Raw genomic sequence first — 20,982 nt, 5'->3', positions numbered from 1 at the left:
AGACGTTATGTTTCTTTTCAAGCATATATCCTTACGTGTAAAATAATACAGCTTGAGTGTGAAAGTTTTAGGGCCTTGCATTTCTTTAGAAAAAATGATGTTTTCAAGGTGAGCAAATACTTTTACAGAGATAATTTATTTGATGCAACAGCTCTGATCAGTAGACGGTGGGAATATGTTGGTAGAAATATACTGGTTCTCCTTTTACAGATGAGGAACCTGAAGCAGGAGTAGATTAAGTGATCTGCTGAAAGATGGCACCGCCAAACTAGTAGGCCAGTGAGGTTCTCTGCCAGTGGTTCCTAAGTGGTAGTCCATCAACTGGGCAAAACTGATGTTTGAAAGACCCCTGGATTTATTATCTTAGCAAGTAACAGAAAATTGAAATCATTCAAGTTAAGAAGTATTTGCTGAGAATCTATTCTGTCCTTTCAGATGAAACAAAGATGAGACAGCATAATCCCTGCCACCAAGAAGGTTGCAGTCCTCTAAGAAACCTTTGAGCAGGCCGTCAGAGTCACAACTGGCTCAGCAACAAAAAATGGTAGATGATAAACAAAAAGGCAGTAACGAAGGATCAGCAAAGGATGGGGAGTAGGGATTTTCTTAGCAGCCTTCATAATTTAATTTCCGCAGCTCTCAGTGACTATACAGTGGGAAAAGAGAATATTAGCAGGAAGTTTTCCAGTCTGGAGAAGTTTAAAGTCAAATCAATATAAAAAAAGCAAGAACAATAAAAACCGTTGAACCAATCGTTAACATGAAAGTATGACATAGTTGTTTATGAAAATGTTTAATAAACCAGACACTTTGAAAGTGTCTAAACTAAAGACTATGCTGTATTAGAAGGCATTTCAGGAACAATCAAAGTAATGCAAAGACCTTAGAAATCTAAGAGTTGGCCTGGATGGAAACTTTGTTTCATGGGCAAATGAGAACAGTATATTTGTCACTTTTCCAGAAAGTTTTCTACCTTAAGTGAAGTGTGCCCTTGAAAGGAAAAAACAAGAAGAATACACCCAAGACACCAAATTAGAAACTTAAAAAAAAGTACCAAGTGCTATAAAAAAACACAGTTGTGTAACCTTTCAAGGATGAATTTTAAGTACGTTCAAGTCTTGAGGTAGGCAACACCTGCCTAGTTCTGATAAACTTTAATTTCTGATTTGCCTTTAAGAACGTCTAGGAAAATAGGATAAACAAAGATGATCTGAAGAGACTTTGAGACTCAAAGATGAGCTGAGAGATTTTCCTTCAAAATGGAGGAAACTGTCACAAACATGAGAGGTTATAGAAGACTGACTTGGAAGAGCAAAAAGGCCCAAGTCATTCCCAACTCTCGTCTGGGAAACTCTTCAGAGACATGCAGAGGGTAGGGTCTCCTTGTTTACTTTGCTTCTAAAATGTTTCTGGCAGAGTGACTGGCAAACGGATCTGTCTTAAGTCATTCTAATAGTCTTGTACTCATTTTGCATGGCAAAGCAGCTTTCTTTGCTAAAAACATTCCGAATCAGAATAATTGAGAAGTACCTCATTTCATGTCTGTGATAGTAAATTATAATATTTTATTACACCTAGATCTGGATAAATAAAGGCATTGTAGCAAGAAAGAAAACCTTAGATAAGCAATTTACAGTGTTTCCTGTTCATGTGGGAATGAAGTTATGCCAAATAAGACTACTGTAGTAGATGAGGATACAGTGGATGAATTTCATGTAAAATACAGTAACTATAGCAAAGTGGAGTGAATATCTCCAGTGATTTCCTTTTGAACTTTAGAAAATTAGGAATAGTATTATAGAATTTTGCTGCAAATTAGTTCATTAGCTTATTAGGAGCTGGTGTACTACATTGATTCATTGTGGAGAAAGATTGGAAGAAATAAATGCCAGTTGGTGAATAAGGTAAGATGTAACCTCACCCCAGAAACACCTGCAGGTAGGGTCTTGATGGACTTCGCTTGCTTGCTTCTTTATTTGTTTTTGGCACAGCATCTCCTTTGTCAACAACCTGTTTGTCATCTCAACAGTCTTATTCAGCCCCTGGGGTCCAGGTGTCTTTCCACACACTCTGCCTCTCCAGTACCTTAGATGGACAGTTGATAGAGACCTGACCTCAGAATATCCTCTTTCCTGGTTATGGAGGTAAACACATGACCCAAACTGAACCAATCAGAATCCGTGCCAGAACTGTTAGAAAGACATTTCCTTTTTCAGTGTATTTACTAGGTTGGTGGGATAGAAAACCAATAGTGGCCACCTTTGCTACAAAAATGCATGGGGGTGGGGAGCATGAATAAGAATGCAAAGGAATAGAGAGGAAAGCATTGCCAAAGGATGGAAGGACAAAGGGACAGTATCGTTAAGATATTTGTGAGCCTCTGGGTATAGCCATGCCTAAAATTTTACCTACTCTTAGATTTTTCAGTTATATGAACCAATAGCTTTCCTTTTGTTCTTGTTAGCATGGACTTAGGCTTTGCCATTTGCACAAAGATGGCTGTCTAATCAAGTAGCATCTGTGTTAATAGAAATAATACTCATTGAACTAGTCATACTTTATTTAAACCTTGCTTCTCAGAAGCCATAAAATTCTTCCTTGAAATATTCTTCTGATGTGACAGGGTTATATTTTGTTTCATTTTGCTACATTTTGCCTAATTTTCTCAGAGAGGCCTGTCTAATCTAACTTGTGCTAATGTAATTTTAAAAGTTTGACAGATTCACATATGCAAGTGTACCCCATATTAGGAATATAAGTTATGATATATTTTGTTTAATATTGTTCTCAATTATTTGTCATCTTCTCTCTGAAAATCAATTCTATTTCCCCACACCATTGATAAAGGCTTGGCCAGGGGATTTGCTTTGACCAATGAAACCTGAATGAAAGTGATGAGTTCCCTGTGTGAGCAAAAGCCCCAATAAACTCACATTCTTTATATACTGTGAGCAAGAAACTTGGACTCTTCTCCAGTCGAAGTGTAACACTTTGTTGTAAGCCTCTGAGATGTGGGGTTTGTTTGTTATAGCAGCAAAACCTAATAAACACTGACTGATACATCAGACATACCAAAACTCAAGAAAAAGAAAAATGCTTGTTTAAAGTTAATGATTCATAGTAGCAATCGATGTCTCCTTTAAATTAAAAGTTCCTCTGGTGCATTTATAATACTGAATTTACCAAAACATTTATTTACACATGATAAGTGAACACATTCATTGTAACGTCCTCCCCAATCCTTGATATATGCTCTTCTCCATTTTCTTCTTTGGTTGTCATCTCTGGCTTCTGGTTATTCTGTATGTCTCACAGATACATTGGTCTATGTGGGCTGGATTGCTGATTTGATGGATCTCTTTGATGCATTATTGTAAGCTGACAGCTCCTCAGCTGCTCTGCCATACAAATGTCACAAGGTGCTTGTCACAGCGGCACCGCCTTTTGTGGTCATGGTTGATGAACTGTGGAGTTCTTTGAACAGCTGTTCCCCATTGTCACACACCATACTCTGAGTGCAGTGCATCCCTAATCCCAACCTCTACCTCTGGGGATAGTCATCACATGCCCTCTTGCTTATGGGAGGCTTTATGCTATTTAGTGCGTCACCCCATGTCATTTGGTACATCCCAGAACTACACACAGAAAATACTCTTTGACTTCTCCCTGCTTTGATTTGTTTACTATGTTTAATTTTCTTAGATCAGCTGTCATTATGGTTACTTTTATCCTTCTGTTATTATATTCACTGTGCTCGATAGTATTTTGAATTGTGCTACTTTCTCTTTTACATCTTTGGCATAAAACAGTGAAGTGTCAAATAAAAACACAATGCTCTTCTCCTTAACATTTACCATATTTCTGTAAATTTCAGCTATCCCATAAGTGAGAGGCAAGTGAAGCTGGAGTACAAGAGAAAAAGGGGGAGAAGAATGTTTATTATGTAGCTTATGATAGGGGTAGGAACTACAGTAATTGAGAAGTAAATATTCTTTTCTATTTTACACATGTAGAAATAAAACTCAGAAGGTTAAGTAACTTGATCAAGGTGATATAGCTGATAAGCAATGGAACTAGGACCTAAACATATTTCCATCTGACTCCAGTGTTCTCTCCTTTCTTCTATGTAATGCTGTATCTTAGAATTGAGTGAAAGGACTCAGGGCACAAAGGGAAATCTCTGATTTTGGGGAAGTTACTTTACCTTGCTCCCTAGTAAGGGAGTTGAGTAAAATTTCCCCTAAGGTATTGTAACATTACATACATCTAAAATGGTTATTGAAAAGCCCATGTACTTTATTCTACTTGAGAAAAGCATAGCTATTTCTTTAATTTACTGTCCTTCTCTTACAAATTCTTTGACTTTGGGATTTAGTCTCTCTTCTCTCTTGGAAAACCTTGTTTAGTCCAAATTTAACCCATTGCTCGTGCTCTGCATCCTCAATATTCTCATTCAATCAGACACATGCACCAAACATTTCCCCTTTCTTCTGCAGATTTTTCTCCCAACTTGTTGTGTCTTCTTTTGCACATGACACATCAAGACTCTCCCATTAAAAAATAAAACCCCTCCCTCATCTGTTACCATATCATTTGCCATGCAATGGGCTTTTTGAAACATCGAAGTGAAATCCATAAAATTCACCATTTTAAAGTGTATAATTCAGTGGCTTTTAGTCCATTCACAAGCTTATGCAACCTTCAGGATTATCTCATTGCAGAACACTTTAATCACCTCCTAAATAAATCCATACCCATTGAGTAGCCGCTCCCCGCATCCCCTGGCAATTGGAATCCTGTTTTCTGTATCTATGAATGTACATATTCTGGAAATGTCATACAAATGGAATCATACAACATGTAGATTTCTGGGTTTTGCTTCTCTCATTTAACACGGTGTTTCCAAGTGTCATTCGTGTTGTAGCTGTAGGCTAGCTTTTTAAAACTTTAGCCTCGTCACATTGATACCAATTCCTTGAGTTGTGCTACTTTCTCTTTTATATCTTTGGCATAAAAAAGTGAAGTGTCAAACAAAAACACAAAGCTGCTCTCCTTAACATTTACCATAATGTTACCTTCTTTTTCTCTGTTTAACTTGACTTCTATACAGCAGTTGAGAGCTTGACCTCTCTCTTCCTCCTGAGCCTCATTCTTTCCTGGGCATCACATACAGTTGAGGTTCTTTTTTTTTCCATAAACTTATTTGCAGGTTTACTTTCTTCTCCTGGCACTTGCAGAGTGGTATTTTCAAGGGTTTCAGCTGGGGCTTATTTCCCTTTGTACTCTCTTTTTGGTCATTTTTATCTCTCCAAGGCTTCAGTTACCATACTCACTCTATTCAGTTTCAGTAGTAGCTATTTATTTGGTTGCCTGATCAGTCCTCCTCCTCCCAGCTTCCCTGCAATCACCGCTTGCATGCCTTGAGCTTGATCATTTTCTCCCCTCCCATCTATATGCTTCAATGTGACTTTGAGCAGCTAAGCTCCTGTGACATGAGTCAGCCAATTAAATGGTCAGAGGGTAGACATATGATCTACACTGAATCATTCAGAAACCTTTCCTAGAAATTTGTCATTGGGACAAAAAAAATCTAGTGTTTTTAAAAATGTGCCTATTCCTAAAGCACATTGGGCTAGTAGTTATCAGAGGTCACGTTTTACCATGTGGTCTAAGAAACCAAAGAGGAGAGATGATATAAGCAAAATGAGCTCTTCTAAGCCCAGGTCTCAGTCTGTTCTTGGAGCTTGTCTGCATCTCTGCCCTTGGGATCCAACTGATCTATTCCCAAATATATCATCAGCTCAGAATTTGCTCTGTATATCCATTTGCCTCTGAAAACTCCACTCAGCTATTTGTGGCAGACTGGCTGGATGACTGCAATTTCTTCTTCCCAGGTACACAGTTAAACTATTTCCAGCTCTCCTGCACCCAGTGACTAGTTCCTGCCAAAAGAATGTGATTAAGGTGATGTGTCACTTCTGGTCTTAGATGTTTAGAGTAAGCATGCTTTCTCCACTCCCTCTCTTTTTGTATACAGTGCTGGACACTGCCAAGGTGACCTTGAAGCCACATGTTAAAAATAGATGGACCTAAATAAGTAAATGGAGCAGAGCACCCCCACAGTGCAACACCAACTGACAAGAAACAAATTCTTCTGGTGTTAAGCCTTGGAGATTTGGGGAACTCAGCTTTAACAGTTGTAAAAGCGTTACTTGCCCTAATTTGTGGTGTCACAGTCACCTCAAATTCAACACACTCATAATCTGCTCATTCTCTCCAGAGCTCCCTATCTTAGTGAATGGTTCCAAAATTCATTAAGCCAGAAATCTCAGCATCAAACTTGACTGCTTCATTTTCTGTAATTTTTGTAATTTTCCTTGTTTACCATTTAAATGCTATTAATTTAACATATTTAAAATCTGTGTACTCTATCCCCTTCTTGTCATGACCACTCAGTGCCTCAGTTCTAGCCCTTGGCATTTCTTGCTGGGTTACAACAGTGACTTTGTACCTCTAGGGAAACACTTCAAATCATTCTTTTCTTTTCTGCTACAGACTTTTAAAAACAAAAAATTATATTCTATTTCTCTTCTTAAAATCTTTTAATGACTCCTTAACATCTTCTGGATAATAACTGTGAAATGCTATTTGCGTGTCACTACCACAGACTCCTTCAGAACTAATTGATAAAAATGATTTCTTTGAGCCCTAGCTGATATGACTATGGCCTGCTACTTTGGACAAGGCTAACTGGATAAGAGACTGGGGACTGAACCCAAAACAGGCCTCTGGGTAATGAAGTAGCCAAGACTCCAACTCTGCTGCCATAGTCTGAATATATTACAGGTTTGTCCCCATCAAATCTCATGTTGAAATGTGATTCCCAATGTTAAAGGTGGAACCTAATGGGAGGTGTTGGGTGATGGGGGTGGATCCTTCATGAATGGATTGATGCTCTCCTAGGGTGGCAGTGAGTGAGTTCTCTATTAGTTCCTGTGAGAACTGGTTGTAAAGAAGAGCCTGGCACCTCCCTCCTCTCTTTCTTGCTTCCACTGTTGCCACGTGATCTCTGTACTCTGGCTCCTCTTTGCCTTTTGCCATGAGTGGAAGCAGCCTGAGACTGTCACCAGATGCCCAGTCCTCCAGGCAGCAGAATCATGAGTCAATTAAACCTTTTTTCTTTCTAAATTACCCAGTCTCAGGTATTCCTTTGTAACGATATAGAACAGACTAAGACATGTGACTAACAGGGTTTTTGTTTAGTTTTGTTTCTTTGAGACAGGATCTTGGTTTGTCACCCAGGCTTGAGTACAGTGGTATGAACACGGCTCATGCAATCTTGACCTCAAGTGATCCTCCTGCCTCAGCTCCACAAGTCGCTGGAATTACAGGTGTATGCCACTATGCCTGACTAATGCTTACATTTTTTTTTTGTAGAGATAGGGTTTTGCCATGTTCCCCAGGCTGGTTTTGAACTCTTGGGCTCAAGCACTCTGCCTGCCTTGGGCTCCCAAAGTGCTGGGATTACAGGTGTGAACCACCATGCCCAGCCTTGTGACTTCTTGACCAGGTTGAATTCTCTATCATAGGAAGTTTGAATGTGAGCTATAAATGACAGACATAAATTGTACCAGCATTACTGAAAATAGACTTACAGTGAAGTCTGTTGAGTAAAGACATTGATGAACAAAGGCTATGAAACAGTAGAAGCTGGGGTAAGCAGAATCCATTATGGGTGGACGAGAGGATAGAATTGGTGGAGCAGAAGATATGTATGTAGCCACAGTAGAATCCAAGACCAAAATGAATAAAATACAAGGTATGGTGAGTCCCTGGAGTAGGACTAACATATACTCATTTTGGAGGAGATAAGTTTTGCTGAAATAGCAAGAGTATCAATGAACCCAGAGGTGGTGTTGTGAGTTGATCAACCTTCCAGTTTTCTGTGAGACCTGACTGTTTGGTTTACGAGATATTTTCTGTGTTTCTTCACTCCTCTACCTATTCTAATAAAGCCCCATCATTTGAATTAAACTGAATGTTGCAGCTTGTAACCAAAAGACATCATGACCTACAAGGTACTGTGAATTGCCCTCTTCTTGACCTCCAGCTCTTCTCCTGGGACTTCCACTCACATCGGATTCTTTATGCTGGACTCTATAGCATTCTTGAATGCACTTGCTCCAGGGACTCTTGCTTTTCCAAGGGCAAAAGTTTCATGGAAGGCTCATTGTCTTTGACTGACTTCTATTCATTCTTAAAAACATAGCTCAGGTGCAAATCCTCTTAAATGCCTTACCTGACACCTTATTCTCTCCTGCATGTTTTGGATTGTGTCACTCTTCTGGGTCCCCATGGCACATAGGGCATGCCACTGTCTTATTGCTAATTGATTACACTGTGATATCTTTCCTTTGTTTTGTCTTTAGGAGGCTTGAAAACCTCTTAAAAGCAGCACCTGTGTCTTGCTCACCACTGTAGCCCCAGCAACTGACCAGAGCCTGGCACACAGTAGGTTTTTACTGTGTGATAAAGTGAAGACTTTCAGTTCTTCGTGTCCATGCTTGCTGATTAATGATGAAAGTGATGTCAAGATTACTTAATGTATCAATTTGCTAGAGTGGCCACAACAAAGTAACAAATACTGGTCACTTAAACAACAGAAATTTATTTTCTCACAATTCTGGAGGCTACAAGTCTGAGAACAAGGTGTCAGCCATCTAGATTCTTTTGAAGTCTCCCTGGCTTTTAGATGGCTGCCACCTTCCTCTGTCTTCACATAGAAGATGTGTCTGTGTCCTAATCTCTCCTTATAAGGATGCCAGTCCTATTAGTTTAGGGTCCATGCTAGTGACCTCATTTAAACATGATTACCTCTTTACAGACCCTATTTCCAAACACAATCACATTCAGAGATGCTGGGAGTAAGAACGTCAAAATAGGAATTTTGGGGGGTCACAATTTAGCTCATAACACTAAATTTCCAAGTCTGGTTTATGGTTTCCTTGGAAGCTCTGAATTCTGCTTTTTTTTTTTTTTTTCCCATATTGTTTATGTCAAATGAGTCCTGCTTAAAGTAGAAAGCAGGTTAAAAGCAGAGTAAAGACAGCTTTAGGCAGACCCAGTGATAGGATGGAAAAGTTGCAGTAAAGAAAAAAAAAATAAAAAACATCTTAAAGGTCCAGCTAGCTGAGTGTATGGGCAACATTCTTAGATATGTAGAGATCTCCTCCATTCCTCTGGCATGTGAGGTCAGTAGGGTTCCTAGCCCTGTTCCCCTCACCAATGGCTATTTTTCACTCACTGATGCAGATATATGTAATTACCAGTGCAGTAAGGGGCTGTTCTGAGCAGTTCCGTGAAGCAGCCAGATAAAGAATATAGTCTGCTTGGGGCATATGAAGAATTAAGGGGCATACCAATAATTAAGAGAAGGTGACAGTCTGTTTCAGATCAATTTTTACCCCCAGTCTCCTAAGATTTCTTGTAAGAACATGCTGTTAGACATGGTGGTAACTCACATGCAGTGGTACTAAGCAATAAATAGGGGACTCCACGGCTGCAAGCTCTAACTCCTGCTTTTCCATTGATTGACAGTATGCATTTCACTAAGCCACTTAACCTTTCTATGGCTCAGAGACTTCCCTGTAAAAAATGATAGTATCTATGACATTCCTCATCAGGATGTTGTGATAAATAAGCAATTAAAGGACTCTGGATATATAATTACAGTTTAACATAGCCATGGCTATTTGCTGTTTACACACACACACACATACACACACACAGTGTCTAAATACACATATTACATGACACAGGAAGAAAAAAGACCACTTAATGTCATTCCAGATGAAATGATGAAAAAAATAAATTTATCTACTAAGGGTCAAGGGTCTATGTCTATTTTACCTCAAATAATTCATTTCTAATCAGTTTTGTTTCTTTCTGAGTTCATATCTTTTAAAGTCTATGAAATTAAAATTTTCCCAATATTTCTTTGTAATATACTTCATTCATTTTAGAGTGTCAATTCAGCTAGGCAATAGAGAGAGAGAGAGAGATGAATATGACGTGGTTATTGTCTTCAAGGATCTCCCAGAGTAGTGGAGGGCTGCGAGAATAGTTACAATCCTACTCTCTGAGTGTAGGTGGAGACATATGTCAGGTAGTGTGAGCACAGAGGAAGAAGAAAGCATATTTCCTAGGGGAGTGAGGCAAATGTGTGAATGTTAGCCTCCCACTACATTTATCAGGAGGAATCTTTCTTTTTTCTCCTGTGTGCCGGGCACTAAGCTATGTGACCTTCGTATGTCGGCCTTCATCTCTTTAGCCATTGTATGAAAAATATGTTTTGATTAGTCTTATTTTTTCAGAAGAGGAAGTGGAAACTCAAAGAGGTGAAGTAATTTTGCCTACAGTCACACAGAGAATGAATGACAGCTAGATATCAAATCCAGGCTTGTCTCTTCACCACTGCATGCTATTTCCTCCCCAACAAGTTGTAGTTAAGATACAGACTTTTTTATTATTCTTATTTTTTAAGACAGAGTCTCGCTCTGTCACCCTGGAGTACAGTGGTGCATGTAACCTCTGCCCCCCGGGTTCAAGAGACTCTCCTGACTCAGCCACCTGAGTAGCTGGGACTACAGGCATGCACCACCATGCCCAGCTAATTTTTTTGTATATTTAGTAGAGATGGGGTTTCACCATGTTGGTCAGGCTGGTCTCAAACTCCTGACCTCAAATGATCCACCTGCCTCGACCTCCCAAAGTGCTGGGATTACAGGCGTGAGCCATTCCACCTGGCCAGATACACACTTCTAAAGGTAAGAAGTGTTTATTCTTCACATCTCAGTTTCAAACAGGTCCTTAATAATTTTCATGATGATACATTTTCATGCTCTGGAAATATAGATGAGCTCAGAAAAGGTATTGCTTATAAGTTCATTGGTATGGAATTTTGATATCAACATTACCATGATGCCAAGAATTTGTGAGAACATTTAGCTTGCAAAGGCTAAATTAAATTACGGAAAATATTACACAAATGTTATCATGTTGCTTCACTTTTTACCGTGTCTTAGGCAACCTTTTCAAAGGACTTTAAAATAAACATGGTAGAAATAAATAGAATGTTGGAGCTTTAAAAACTTCATTGATTTCTGCCAGATGCCGTATCTTAAAATTGAGCCTATAAAGAGGCCTAAGAGAAACTTCCTGTCTCTCTAACTAAGCTACCTAACAGGAGACAATTTTCCATTGTTCTGCCATATCATTACTGCTTCAGCCAGCTGGGTGGTAAGTGTATGCCATTGTTCATACGGGAAATTGGGAGAGCTGAAACTGAATACACGAGGGAGCCACTAGTGGCTAGAGTTTGGCAATCCCCCAGAGCACATCTAGTTCAAAGCCCTTCCTTTTAAGGCAAGGTACTGAGGCTTGGAGTTGTCAAGTGAGTTGCCCAGTGTCACACAACTGAGGTAGTGGCAAATCTTGGGAAAGCATTCAGACAACCTGGTTTTCTTCCTAGCATCCCTGTACTGTACTGAATCGTGTACTCCCCCAAATGTGTCCACCCAGAACCTCAAAATGTGACCTTACTTGGAAATGAAGTCTTTGCAGAAAATAGTTAGTTAAGATGAGGTCATACTGGATTAGAGTGGGTGCTAATCCAGTAACTGGTGGCCTTATTAAAAGAAAAAGCAGACACACAGGAGCATAGGGGAGCAGACCATGTGAAGATGCAGGCAGAGATAGGAGCAATGCAAGCCAAGGAATCTGCAAGCCAAGGAACACTAAAGATTGCCAGAGACCGCCAGAAACCAGAAGCAACAAGGAAGCATTCTTCTCTAGAGTTTCTGGAGGGAAGATGGCCCTTACAACACCTTCATTTGAGACTTCTATCTTACAAAACTGTTAGAGAATAAATGTTCTGTGGTTTCAAGCCACCCAGTTCATGGTACCTCGATATGGCAGCCCTAGAAAGCCAATCCAATCCCTTCCATTTCACCATGGCTCATCTTGTGCAGTCTTATCCCAAGATAAAAAGCCCAAGTATCCCACCTCTGCCAGTGGGTTCAGAGTCTCATTCTCAAACGTGAACGGCAGCATTTTAATACATAAATCAAATGGCTTTCCTACTGACAAGCACATGTACTGTTATTTTTGTTCTAATTAGCTGTAAGTCACCTTAAATCTCATCACAGGAAGCAGTGATCTATTTAAGTTGAATGTAAATGTATTGCTGTTTTCCAAGGTGTTGTGGGTCTTGAAATCTGTAACTGATAAAAGAGAACAGATTGTTGGAGGTCAGAAGGAGAGAAATACTGATATTCTGGGTACCACCTCACCAAAGAATTGAAGACTTGACTGGCACCCTGCAATTTTCAAAATCCTTGCAATCCCTTTTTTTTTTTTTTTTTGCTTTTGCCAGATACATTATTCTAATTTTTATTATGCTAATTGAAATTGAAAGCCTAACAGAAAAAAAGGATGAGTCATTAACTCAGATTACTGTATTATGGCTTATCACAGTCTATTTGCCTGCTCTCCAACTATTTGCCATCCTGGACATCGTAGTGGTAGCTGGTACTCTCACTTTGCACTCCATCTAGGCCAGACAGTAGTAAGGTAGGGCGGATAGCTCAGGCTCTGTGACCAGAAATGCTATTTTCAGCTGAAGTACTTAGGTTCTGTTTACACGACACGTTAAACAACCAGTCAATTAGAATGTCACATTTCAAGCCTCCTCATTCATATGATAGGGATGTTAGCAGAAGGAGAGTATATTGATTACAAGCTCACTGCCTGCAAACTGCTGCTGTGGTCAAAGGAGAGGGAGGAAGGGGTAGCTGCTTTGCTACCAGGAGTGGGTTGAGAGACTACACACAAGTACTCTTAGAACAAATGGTCTTTTGACACTTCTTCCCGCCCCTCAAATGGGGCAGATGTTCAGAATCCAGTACAACAGGTCTTACGGAGAAATAGGGGGGAAAAAAAAATCAAACATCCAACTGGCTATTGAGTAGACTGAAATCGATGTTAAATGAACCTTATTATTTTTTTGAGATGCAGTTTCACTGTGTTGCCCAGGCTAAACAGCCTCCCAAGTAGCTGCGATTATAGGTGTTACAGCACATGGCCTGGCCATTAACAAAAATTATATATATATATATATTTTATATATATATATATTTATTAGCTTTTAATATGAAATTTTTTTCTCTCCAAACTGGTAAATACATATATTTATATACATGTATATATTATATACATGTATATATATATGTAAATATATGTACATATATTTATATATATATGTATTTACCAGTTTGAAGAGTAATATGTATATATACACACACACACATGTGTATGTATATATGCACATACACATACACATATATATGTTACATACACATATATATGTGTGTGTGTGTGTGTATATATTTTTTTTACCAGTTTGGAGAGAGAGAAAAAATTTTCTCCATGCTGGTACTGGGGTCAGTGATGGAAAGGATGGTCCACAGGCTCAAGAAGGCATTATGAGGGAGGAGGAATCAGGTAGAGTGTTTTAGGAGGAAGCTTGCTTGCTTTACATTTTCTTTATCCACATTAGAATTATTAAAAATCTTTTTTCTGCACACTATCAAATGCTATTGGTGAGCATCGAAGAGCATGAAGGCCTATGGCAAATAACACTTTTCTTAAGGTTGTGAATACATAGACTCCCTTTTGGTTTTTAGCCCTGTTTGACTATTCGTTTTAGTTATTCTGCCATGTTTAGTACAGCTGCATATATTTTCTCATATTTTTGCCAATGTTTTAATCATCAGTATCACAGATCCTGACACTGTTTGCCTTAGTGGAATATGTACTTTAAAATCAGGGGTTGGTTTGCTTTGAGCAATTTTATTTTCTCCATTAATTGCATTGTCTTCTTTGTATTGAACATTTCTTCTCCCCTGTTAACTAAGAACATTTGCAAAATTATACTAGGCACCAGTATCTCAGAAGTGACATCTTGCATGAACACAAGCATTTCTGTTATTTTTATTTTCAAGAATACAATAAAGTATTTGTGATGTCTTCAAAAGAGCAAACTTGATGGGACCAGTGCTATCATATTACAAAATTAGAATGTAAGTCAATATTTCAGTATTTGTAATGCAGCTTAACATCAAGACTATATAATTTGTGTAAAATTTAAAAGCCAGCATCTTTAGGTGTATCAGATGTTAAACTATTATTTGTGGTTATTTTAAAATATACCCATATATCAGTTTTCTAGTGTTGTATAACCACACCAAAGATTGCTGGCTTTAAACAATAATGATTAATTCTTTCTCATAGTTCTGGGGGTTGACTGGACAGTTATTCTGTTGGTCTTTTTTGAGCTCACTCACAAGGCTGCAGTCAGCTGTCAGCTCAGATCTAAAGAGCTCAGATTTAAAGAACATCTAAAAATAGCCTCATTCACAAGTCTGAGATCCCAGTCCTAGCTGTCAGCTGAGCCTTTTTCTCCACATAGTCTCTCATAATTCAGTAGTCTAGCCTGGACTTCCTTACATAATGGTAGGAGTGTTGCAAGATGATGAAAACAGAAGCTGTAAGATCTGTTAAGGTTTAGCCTCAGAAGCCTCCCAACCCTCCCAACATCATTTCTGCTACAATCTATTTGTCAAAGCAATTCATAGCCAGCCCAGATTTGGGGAGTGGAGAAATAGACTCCAACTCTGTTTAATGGGAAAAGCAGAGAGTCACATTGAAAAGGGAGGTACACAGAGAAGGACTTTGGTGTTACTCTGGTGAATCCCTATTGCCATTTTCTAAGCTGATTTTTTTCTTTGGAGGTTTGCATTTCTCTGCCCCTACAGTCTTCTTCCCACTTAGCTCAGTACTTTAGCTCAGTTTGGCTTTAGGTTATAATGGCAAACAAGTCACTTCATCTTTTGCAGCAGAGACTACTAGTTGTCCTCCAAAATCCATTCGTTCTTTCTTCGTCGGAAGTACCTTTACTTTTGTTTTGTTTTGTTTTGTTTGGCTTGGCATATGGACCTCTGAATAAAGAGGACTTTTTCAGCCTTTTATTCTGTTAGTTGTGGTCATGGGACTGATGTCTGTCCAGTAGGATGTAGACAAGTGGAATGTACTTTAAGGAAGGGAGTGTGCCTGTTTTCCAAGCTCCTTCCTGGAGCTTGGCGTGCAGATGAAATGACTCATGATCCATTAGCCATCTTGGATCATGAAGTTATCCCCAGAATGAAAACAATGTCTAGTGGAGTAATAAGATGAAAGGAGCCTGGGTCCCTGACACCACGAAGTGCTACACTAGCCCTGGACTGATTTATTCTAGATTTCTTGAATGTGTAAGAGATAGCTATTTCTAAACTGAGCATGATTATTTGGGCTTTTCTAATATTTGCAGATGAACCTGAATGCTAACATATCTCCTTTCATTTTACAATTAGAGAGCCATTCTGAATGTACTGAAACCATATCGAGTAATTGTCCATTCATCTTCTGATATCATGCAGACATGGAAACTTAATCATCTTCTTTGCATTTAGTCAACCATAACTTTAAAATGTATCACCAACACCAGTGACTTTAGGTTTTTTCTAGTTTTGTTAATTCATATTATCTCTTTTAGCATACAATATCAGGAATTAGTAAGAATTTTTTAAAAATTCATTTGTCCTTCAGTATACACAGGGCATTAGTTCCAGAATTCCCATGGATATCAAAGTCTGCAGATGTTCAAGTGCCTTATATGAAATGGTATATGTAGTATGTGCGTATAGCCTACTCACATCCTCCCATATACTTTAATCTCTATATTACTTATAATATGTAATACAATGTAAATTCTGTGTAAGTAGTTGTTATACTACATTACTTAGGAAATAAGTACAAGAAAAAAAGTCTGTACATGTTCAGTAATGACACAACTATCCTAGGATTAACCACATTTTTGATCCATCATTGGTTGAATCCTTGGAGGCAGAACCACAGATAGAGAGGGCCAAGTGCAGTGAAGTGTAAAAACTAATACAATCTTATTAGATCTAATGTTCTTTCTTCTTGCTCTATATCCAGATTATTATTATTATTATTATTATTATTATTATTATTATATTGAGACAGAGTCTTGCTCTTCTTGCCCAGGCTGGAGGGCAATGGTGTGATCTCCGTTGCTCACTGCAACCTCCGCCTCCTAGGTTCAAGGGATTCTCCTGCCTCAGCCTCCTGAGTAGCTGGGATTACAGGTGCCCACCACCACGCCTGGCTGATTTTTATATTTTTAGTAGAGATGGAGTTTCATCATGTTGGCCAGGCTGGTCTTGAACTCCTGACCTCAGATGATCCGCCTGCCTCGGCTTCCCAAAGTGCTGGGATAACAGGTATGAGCTACTATGCCCGGTTCAGATTATTTTTAAAAATTAATTTGGGAACAGTCAGTTCCTTGAGAAAGTGGACCTGTTAGCAGGTTTTATATTTTGATTGCTTCTTTTTGGTGGATGCAAAAAGGATAAAAATTCGCAGTTTTACAGTCCAAAAGTCCAACAGGGCACAAATAGATAAAATAGAATAAATAAAGTAAAAATTATGTGGTCATTAAAATGATAAACACTATGACTATCAAAAGATAAGATATTTTTAAGGAAAGGATTGTCCACTTACCATGAATATACCTGTAAAAGACATTAGGATGGGAAGTTTGCTTCATCAGTTATAAATGACATGATATCATGGTAACAAAATTAGTTTGAGATGATCTCACCCATGTGGTTAATTTACAAAGAGAGTGACCCGTCCCATGATCCTTGGGGTCCTCTGCAGGATCAAAGTTATTAGAGGGGGTCAGAATGTGTGTGAGAGTGAGGAGGGGGCATCGTTGAAGAGACTTTTGAGGAAATAGCTGTTATACCTGAACCCTCATGTCTCACTTTGGAGAGGAATGTGTGGCGGTATGAGTTCCTAATCCCAATCCTAATGAGGCGGCAGAAGTGAGAGCTTTGAAATATGTTTTGCTGCATCTGGGAGGCAGAGCAGAATGACAGCTGGCCTCTACCTGGGAAAAGTAAGGCAGCCTAGGGACTAGGGACGGGAAATAATGAAGGCAAGTAAATGGCAGATGGACTCCTGGGGCAGAACCACGACAGCTGCTGCTTTGGGGTGTTCCTCAAGTCAAGAGGGGATTGAGTATTTAAGGCACAGCTGTGGGCTCCACGACAGAGGGAACCAGTGTGGGGTTGTTTTGGATCCTGCCCAATAGTGCTACCTGGAGGGTGAGGACACCCATGGAAGCTGCAGTTTGGGAGTGGGTAGAGGAGATAAGCCTAGGAAAAGCAGTGACTTTGGGTTTTTCTAATTGTGTTAATTCAAGTTACCTGTCTCTTTTATTCGCATACAAAATCAGCAGCCAGTTATTTCAGTTATTTATTTATTTATTTATTTATTTATTTTTGAGATGGAGTCTGGCTCTGTTGCCCAGGCTGGAGTGCAGTGGCCGGATCTCAGCTCACTGCAAGCTCCGCCTCCCGGGTTTACGCCATTCTCCTGCCTCAGCCTCCCGAGTAGCTGGGACTACAGGCGCCCGCCACCTCGCCTGGCTAGTTTTTTGTATTTTTTGGTAGAGACGGCGTTTCACCATGTTAGCCAGGATGGTCTCGATCTCCTGACCTAGTGATCCGCTCGTCTCGGCCTCCCAAAGTGCTGGGATTACAGACTTGAGCCACCAGACCCGGCCTTCTTTCTTTCTTTCTCTCTCTCTCTTTTTTTTTTTTTTTTTTGAGATGGAGCCTCACTCTTGTTGCCCAGGCTAGAGTGCAGTGAAGCCATCTAGGCTCACTGCAATCTGCTTCCTGGGTTTAAGCGATTCTCCTGCTTCAGCCTCCTGAGTAGCTGGGATTATAGGCGCACGCCACCACGCCCAGCTAATTTTTGTATTTTTGTATTTTTTTTTTTTTTTTTTTTGAGACGGAGTCTTGCTCTGTCGCCCAGGCTGGAGTGCAGTGGCCGGATCTCAGCTCACTGCAAGCTCCGCCTCCCGGGTTCACGCCATTCTCCTGCCTTAGCCTCCCGAGCAGCTGGGACTACAGGCGCTCGCCACCTCGCCCGGCTAGTTTTTTGTATTTTTAGTAGAGACGGGGTTTCACCATGTTGGTCAGGCAGGTTTTGAACTCCTGACCTCAGGTAATCTGCCCGCCTTGGCCTCCCAACAGTCACTATTTTTTAAAATAATAAAAACTAATAACAAATATAATTTAATAGTATGAAATTAAAGGAGTAAGACCACATCTTCTCACCTGTTCCTGGCTGCCAAACTGAAGCGGGAGGAGGAGAAATTTGACATTAAATCAGGTTGGAGTTTTCATTAATATCTTGGACAAGACATTCTAATTAATGAGCTGAGATGATGTTCATGATTTAAAGTGCCGAAAGGCCTGAGTTTTCATCTAAGAGCTGGGGAAGAACTTCCACCAAACAAGTTTGAAGAGAAGAATCAAAAAGAAAGTTGTTTTTTTTTTTTTTTTTTTCCATAATCTCTGTTAGCTGTGATCAACAACTTAGGACATACAGAAACCATCAGAACAAAAGTGACATTTTAGGCCGGGCGCGGTGGCTCAAGCCTGTAATCCCAGCACTTTGGGAGGCCGAGACGGGCGGATCACGAGGTCAGGAGTTCGAGACCATCCTGGCTAACACGGTGAAACCCCGTCTCTACTAAAAAATACAAAAAACTAGCCGGGCGAGGTGGCGGGCGCCTGTAGTCCCAGCTACTCGGGAAGGCTGAGGCAGGAGAATGGCGTAAAAACCCAGGAGGCGGAGCTTGCAGTGAGCTGAGATCCGGCCACTGCACTCCAGCCTGGGCGACACAGCGAGACTCCGTCTCAAAAAAAAAAAAAAAAAAAAGTGACATTTTAAAACAGCTGTTTTTCCTTCAAAAGAATTCCCTTAATATTGTAATAGCATTATCTAACAATGAATGAAACTCAAAGAAAGATGAGGGCTTCAGTTGTATAATATATTCAGCATAACACAGGAATTAAGAGGCTGACTAGGTTCAAATTCTGCTACATCATTTACTAGTTACATGATGTTAGGCAAGAGATATAATATATTAAGGCTATTGTGTCGTCAGCTCTAAAATGGGAATAATACACTAATCACAGCTGCCTCATAAGGTTTTTCTGAGGATTAAACTCCTTGGTAAAGCAGTAAGTGCTCCACCCACTCTCAAACTGCTGTCATTTTTGTTAGGTTCCAGGGATGGTGATGAAATTAGGCAGGACTGGCCTTTTTCCAGAAGTTGTGGTCATAGGAACAAAAAAGACACTCTTACAAATCAGGAGGGGGTTGTAAATCTCCTACCACAGATTTGTACCAGAGATATAAGTCCTATTTGAATCGCACCAAGGACAACCTCTGCATATTTCTCAAGGCTTGCCTGCAATGTGAATGCACAGCTATGGCTCCCAGAGAAATGAAGGGTTGAAGGAGAGCACATCCTGGCTCCTTCCATTGCTAGGGGAATTTCCCAACATTGCTGTAGGATAGTAAGAACTCGGCTCACAGCCCTATCAGAGAGTGAAGTGTTCACATGACTGGCATTTTCTCACCTACTGAGCTCTATCCCTTTTCACCTAACATATATATTCCCGATGCTTCAGTTTTCCTGAAGAGCTAGTACTAGCTGGAGGTGTCACATAGCTTTAGCAAATGGAAAATAAATTAACAGTGGCAACCCTCTTCTTTCCTTTTTCTCTTCTTCAGAACCTTTGATTTTATCACAACATAAAAGTTAGTTTCCTGAGTGTAGGGTTCTAAACGGGGCTCCAGTGCTTAAGAGAAGTTAATCAATACTCTTGGATGTAGAAAGAACACCTCGGCATCAGCTACATAACAAATTGGCAAAATAAATGTTTGAAGTTCAGCTTTTCTTCCTGAGTTTCCACAGTCTTAATAAGTAGATGAAATACCAAAATACTTCAGTATCTTAAAAGGGAGAGAGAGAAAAAGGGAAACAGAGAGTGAGTATGCATGCTCATGAGAAAGCCAGGCAAAAATAGGATTTATCTTCAAAATTCACTGAATAAATCTAATTATGGATGTAATGAGGCCAGCTTCAGGTTTTAATCACTGTTTCCACACTACCTAATAATGTGCTATTCGACACCTGCTGCCATATAGATTTTGGGTTGGGTGGCATTAGTTCACTAGGTAACTACAAGTAATCTTTTTAGTTTAAGCCTGTGGTACATCAGAGTATGAGAAGCTGGGTAAGTTAGATTTAATATGCATCTCCCCCCCGGAATCATTGTCATTTGTATTTGACATTTGATACTCTGCTCTGTAACCCAATGACTATATATATATAGTGTATATATATACACCCACACACATACATACGATTTATATAGTATATATAGTATCTATATAGTATATATAGTATATATATAGTGTGTATATATAGTATGTATATATAGTATATGCAATTACTATACTATTACTATATGAAAACTAGCATTTTGACCAGTATGTCAATATGTGGTCCATAAGCCTCATACTGAGTATTAGAAACTACATAAACTATCAATTGGAAAGTGCATGATTTGGTTATGAATATATATCATTGAAATACTGATTTCAATAATTCAATATGTGCTTCTTGTTCCCCTTTTGCATATTGGCTGTGATATCTTTCCTTAACTCTAGAAAGATAGTATCTACCAAGCAGAAGATTGCTTCCTGTGAATGTGAAAATTATTATCACACAATCGGAAAGAAAGGAGGCCTTATGTCTTGGATAATACGTGAGAAAATGGAGAAGTCTCTTGAGACAAAAGAAGGGCAGAAATTATAACACATTTAACTGCTTCCATTTTCACGCATTCTGTTTCATCAGTCTTTTTGCGGCTGCTTTGCATGTGAGAAGACAGACTGATTTTCCCAGGCTGGGGCCCAGGACATCCACATTCA

General features: G+C 39.5%; 1 protein-coding gene across 2 annotated transcripts in view; it reads right to left on the bottom strand.

Annotated features, from left to right (window-relative positions):
• The window catches only part of VWC2L (von Willebrand factor C domain containing protein 2 like), a 168,571-nt gene that overhangs the window by 80,709 nt on the left and 66,880 nt on the right, over positions 1 to 20,982 (bottom strand). The window lies entirely within an intron of this gene.

Source organism: Theropithecus gelada, chromosome 12, assembly GCF_003255815.1.
Source record: "Theropithecus gelada isolate Dixy chromosome 12, Tgel_1.0, whole genome shotgun sequence".
NCBI classification, from domain to species: domain Eukaryota; kingdom Metazoa; phylum Chordata; class Mammalia; order Primates; family Cercopithecidae; genus Theropithecus; species Theropithecus gelada.
This window is presented reverse-complemented; position numbering and strand designations above follow the sequence as displayed.